The sequence below is a fragment of the Micromys minutus genome (genome assembly GCF_963924665.1).
Source record: "Micromys minutus genome assembly, chromosome: 24".
Taxonomy (NCBI): Eukaryota; Metazoa; Chordata; class Mammalia; order Rodentia; family Muridae; genus Micromys; species Micromys minutus.
Window position 1 is genome coordinate 47,988,742 of NC_137959.1, and position 6,000 is coordinate 47,994,741.

Below are 6,000 nucleotides of genomic sequence, written 5' to 3' on the forward strand. Positions count from 1 at the left end.
AGGAAGACAGGGGCTCTGAGAGGCCCCCCAGAAAGTGTTTCTACACTGCCTGTCTTTTCTTCAGCACGGAACCGCCCCCAGTCGGGGGATGTGAGAGAGAAGGGGCCGTGGAGGAGGGTTGTGAGTTACTCAGACACGGCCGTCCTTCTGCTGGCCTGAAAGGAGACCTTGCTTTCCAAAGGAAAGGGTCGTCTTAGCGCCCAGCTCCTCGCCGCAGGAGTCAGCTGTAGAGGGACCGAGCTGGCTAACCCAGCTGGCCAGGAGTAGAAAGGAGTACCTATCTATGGTCCAAGAGCCTCCATCCACGTCCTTGCTGACTGGGGTAGGCATGGCTCCAAAGACTCTGGTTTATGCCCACACCCTGAGTCGGGCCCTCTAAGGGTCTGTGAGGTCCCTGTACCCACCTGTGTGTGTCCCTTGTCAGCATAAGCCAGAGAACCAGTTGCTGTTAGGCCAATGGTTCTCAACTTGTGGGTTGTGAACCCTTTGGGATCCCATGTAAGACAATCCTCATACCAGATACTTACATTGTACATTGTGATTCACAACAGTAGGAAAATTAAAATTATGAAGTAGCAATGAAATAACCTCACGGTTAGCGGTCACCACAACATGAGGAACTGTATTTAAGGGTCCCAGCATTAGGGAGGTTAAGACCTACTGCACTAGACAGTATGTATACTGTATGTATTCCCAGCTTCACACAGGATCCATCCTGCACCCTGCAGATGAGAACCGTGAAGCCCAGAAGGGTGGCAGACTGGTCCTAAGCCTATAGATGCTATAAGATGATATACGAGAAGTCATAAGCTGTGGTCCCTGTTTATCAGAATGGCACCTTGCAGTAGCGTGCAGATCCTCATTTCTCCTTACTTTCTCTGTGACTGTCTCCTCCCTCAGCATCCTATTCTCAAGAAAGGCTTGGTACTGGTGATCAGCATCAGAAACTAGGGAAGAGCTTGCTCCCCTGGGGATGGTAGGGTTTGGGCCTTCTTCTATACACATGTGAGTGAGTGGATGAGGGGACCGGAAGCTCCTCCACAGAAGCCAAGCACTTCCATCTGCTGGAAAGGCAGGTTGAGGTTGGCTCAGTGCAGCGACAGGCAATAGGCACCCTTAGCCAGCTTCAGGGAGGCATGCCCGAGCTCACCTTCAGTGGGGAGGACTTTACATTATGAGTTATAACAGGAGCAAAATTACAGTTGGGAAGTAGCAAGGAAATAATTTTATAGTGGCTGGTTGGTACAATGTGAGGAGCTATTAAAGGGCCACAGCACTGGGAAGGTTGAGAACCTCTGCTGTAGATAGAGGTGGGTAGGGGTGAGTGTGTGCATGAGAGAGAAGACATGGGGGAGGGTCCCTAGGGCCAAGTCTGGAGGTTGCCTCAAGGGGATGAAACTGATAGCCTTCCCCCATTACCTTAGTCAACACAGATCTTCTTTTTACAATGTCATGGCAACCACCTTATCATGGCCATTTCTGTGGCCCATGGCATAGATGTAGAATTAAGACCCAGACAGATGGAGGACTGACTCCTCCCCTTGTAGAGAATGGCTTGGGTGTATCGCCAACCCTAAGTCCTCCAAAGGCAGCTTCCTTAGCTGTAAAGGAGGTGAGGTGCAGCCTTCATCAACAGAGTCAGGAAATACAAGAAAGGAGACACCTGACACGTGCCCATCACACACAGTAGGTGCTTTGTGTGTGTGTGTGTGCATTCGTATGGTTAGTCCTCCGGTCATAGGTCCTCTGGCTCATTCTGCAGACACCTTGCTTCTCTACCTGTACAAGACACGTCAGCAGGCAGCTGACAGGCCTGCTCCTTACTAGATTCACACAGAGTACTTTTTCTCTACCTGACTTTTTTCCCCTTAAAGCTTTTGTTCAGCCTGTCTTGGGGATAAGTTTTCTAAACTATTTTCATATTGTGTGTCATCTTAGGAGTTGTTCAACCGTTTGGTCTTGCCTCGAATGCACGGGACAGAGTGGCCTCCATTACTGGAGCAGTTAGTGTGTGAGTGGTTGAGAGGCTACAGGGATGGAGCGCAGCAAGCAAGGAGCATTTATTAGCTGGTTGCACTGTGTCGTCTGAGGGAAGGCAAGAAGGAACCGGCATGTGGTACATATAAAACCAAAATAGAAAATGCAAGGCTTGGTTGAACTCAGAGGCAAGAAGACAGACAGAATGACTTCATCCCTCAACATTTACTTCATCTGCCCTGTAGCTGCTGAGCAAGACCCTGAAAGTGAAAAACTGGACGACGTTACCTTTGTTAGCTTGGAGGAGGTGTGAGTAGATAAATTATCAGATAAAAGGTAAAAAAAAAAAATTCCAGCACAGAAATCAAAACAAAACGTCAGAGAAAAGTTGGAAATTGAAGAGGTGTTCCTGGGGAGTTGTGGGGGGAGCCTTCTGAGGAGGAGATTGTTCTGGAAGGGAGAGCTTCCAAGGGGCAGGCTTCTGAGATCCGGCTTCTCTGGGAAGTCCCAATGAGAAGGCCTGGCTGAGAGGACGCCTTCCTGATGAGATGTTCTTCTGAGGAGACTGAGGAGGAGGTAGATTTCTCTGAGGAGAAGGCATAGAGATGAGGCCTATCTGATGAGGTCTTCTGAGGAGGAGGTGGCCTTTCTAAAGAGGGGGTGGCCTTCTCGAGGAGGAAGTCCTAAGGAGGTGGCTTCTCTGGGGGGAAGGCAGGAGGCAGGCCTCTCCAACAAGGTGCTTCTGTAATAAGGATGCCTTCTTGTAGAGACTTCTTTCTTTCAAGGGTTTTCTAAGGAGGAAGATTTCCTAAGGAGAATGGCCTTCTAAGAGGAGGCTTTCTGAGGAACAACCTTCCTAGTGAGCCTTCCTGAAGATGTAGGCTTCCTGAAGAGGGAGCCCTGTAAGGTAGAGGTATTACCACAGAGGCCAGGGGATAAAAGAAAATCTTTTAGGCACAGAGACAAGGAGAAGCTCCTTCAGGCAGAGGAAAGGTTGTGTATGGGCTCCAGGAAGAGTGAAGAGAGGTGGGGCCAGCCCTCTGGTGGAGAGCAGGCTGAAAGCTTAAAAATGGCTTCTGACAAGGTGAAGGCTTCCCTCAGCTCCTGAGGGGGTTCCTGGCTTTCCTGTCAGGAGATGCTGAGTACTGAGGAACAGCATGTCTCTGGTACAGCAGCAATTACTGTGATCATCCATACTTACAATCAGCTAATTCATGGTCAATAAAATTACATTCAATGGTAATTAATAGTTGAGAACAATACAATGAAGTCCCTTAGGAAAACGAACTGCCAGCACTGGGGACACAAGAAATGCATCCATGTAGAATGGATGGGGCTTACGGCCCAACCCTCTCATGGCTGAGTGAGTCGAGCTCTCTTGAATAATTCCTCTTGTATAAATCGGGTGATATGCTTCCTTTAATCATGACAATAATAGCCTTATGCTGTGTCGGTGAGATTTTTCAGTTTGGTTTTGGTATTTTTGCTGTTAACTGTTTGATTTTAGTTTTTGTTTTGTTTTATTTTGTTGGTTGGTTGTGGTTTTCATGTTTAGTTGTTTCATGTGGGGTTCATGGTGTTAGTGTGGGTTCATGGGCATGTGTGAGTGAGCATGTGTAAGAGAGTATGTGGTGTTGATATGTGTGTGTGTGTGTGTGTGTGATTCCATGTAGGTGTGAGCATGTGTATGAGTGTGTATATGTATGTGTGCATGTATGTGTACATGTGTGTGAGTGTATGACTGAGTGTATTGTGTCACACAAGCATACATACATGTGTGTGTGTTCATGAGTTCATGAGTGTGTGAATGTGTGCATGTGTGAGTGTATGTGTGTGTCATGTGTATATGCCTACATTTGTGCATGTGTGTATGTGTGTGAGTGCATGTGTATGAGCATGTGTGTATGAGTGTGCACATGTATATACAGGTGTGTGTCCATGAGTATGTATGTGAATGTATGTGTGTATGTGTACGTCTTATGTCTGTGTGTGTGTGTGTGTGTGTGTGTGTGTAGAACACAAAGGCCAACCTTAAGCTTATTTCCGTAGGTGTTCCTTGTTTGTTTAGGTTGTACCCCTGTTTTTTAGACAGAGCCTCTCATGTGCCTGGATCTCACTGATGGGCTGAACTGTGAGGAGCCCCATGATCCTACCAGCTCTGAGATCACAAACGAGTCTCACCACTATGCCCAGACTGGTGGTTTATTTTAACCTGGGTCCTGGTCCTCACGCTTGCATGGCGGGGGCTTTACTGACTGAGCATCTCCCAGCCCAGTGGTTGCTTTTGTTTTGTTTTGTCTGTTTGGGTTTGGGTTGGAGATATGGACGGTCCTGCTGTATAGCCCAGGCTGGCCTGGAACCCGTGATCATCCTGTCTCAGCTTCTGCAGTGCTAAGATGTAGACGTCACTGCTACCTCCCGCTAACAAGGATGAATGGTGCTGGCTGACCATATTACAGGCTGTGGCCTATGGAAGTTGTTCTATTAGCCCAGTTCCTCCTATAACAGGAGGAGCCCTGTTACATCATCCCATAAACAAGGAGTCTGAGCCTCCCAGGACCATTCACGTCATGGAATTCGAGGGCTTGGGTACAGATGCCGGTGACTTTGAAATAGCTGCGTTCCATGGAAGGAGGGAGAATTATGTGAGCTTGAGGCACTTGGTAGGTGCTCAGTGAGTGTGAGTTCCCTGAGGCTCCCACTTTGGTGTGTGTGACTCAGTGGTCCAGATCCCCATCCAGGCTCCTGGAATTGATGGCTACTGGTGATGACACTGTTGGAACCTCTGCCCCAGGGGTGTGAGACCATCTCAGCTGCCCCCCGCCCCAAGGAGGCCTGGCTAGCCGATCCCTACCACTGAGTATATAAGCAACTGCTGGGAGACTTATTTCAACTCACTGTTTTAAAAAGTTCAGCCTGCGGCGTTCTGGCCATGCGCACAGAGCATCGTGGCTGTCGGTGTGTGCCGTGGGGGACAGCTCTCGTGGCAGCAGTAGAAAGCAGAGATCGAGTCAAGATGTAGCAAGAGATAGTATACTCCACCAAGATCTGTTTTTCCCACTGATGCCACGCCTTCCAGAGTTTCCAGAAGCTCCCAAAACAGTGCCACCAGTTGGGGGCGGGATTAAGCTTTCAAAACATAGACCTGCGGGGATGCTTTATAACCATAATACTGAAAAGCAAACAAACTCATGCTAAAATACTCAAAAATATACCCATGGGTCCAATGCTTCTGAGTCAGAGTGAGTAGGTTCTTGGCAAAAGGTCTCTGAATCCCAAGATCAGCATCTGCTTGGTCAGTCCTAAGCCAGAAATATTCAAATAATGGACAACTATATGCTAATTAAACCTGTCACCTATAGATTTAATTATATACACATATATAACCATAGAGTTTCTAACCAAGCAGGAGATGTCAGCTCTGTACACGTGTGAATAGATGGCTCAGTGAGTAAGAGCATTTACCATGTAAGCATGTACATGGTAGTTCAATTCCCCAGTGCCCGTGGAAAACGCCATGCGTGGCTGTTTGCAAGCCTGTACCCCCAGAGCTGCATGGAGCAATGGTTTGTGGCCTCGCTCCTAACTCAGTGAGTGACCCTATGTCAGGGGATCATGTAGCAAGTGACAGCTCTGGACATCCAGCATTTTCTGCATTCACGCTTACACGAATGCAGGAGCGGCTGTCACCATACACACTGCATAACAGACAAACACATAATGAATGCTACCCATTGGCCTCTTTGTGGTTCCCATGGGAGAAGTGTGAAACATATGGACATTTCAGCAAGTGTGAACTCACTTCTGCCTGAGACTAGCGTGGCCCAGGGTTCCCTCCTGCCAACATTCCACTTGCCCCTTCCAGAAGTATGGTTGGGGTGATGTGGACAAGGATGTGGCCTTTGTCCCTGGCTGCCACCAAGGTTCACAATAAGACAGTGTTGCTGACAAAGAGAGCCTCGCAGACTAGGAGAAAAGGTAGTCGGTGGCCACTGCTTAAGTTTACTAAAGATTCAGGAGAGG

General features: G+C 48.2%; 1 protein-coding gene across 2 annotated transcripts in view; it reads left to right on the plus strand.

The window, feature by feature from the left end:
• SLC35F3 (solute carrier family 35 member F3) overlaps positions 1-6,000 on the plus strand; it is a gene marked incomplete at both ends in the record, with an annotated part of 226,418 nt that overhangs the window by 139,956 nt on the left and 80,462 nt on the right. The gene's annotated exons all lie outside the window — the stretch shown is intronic.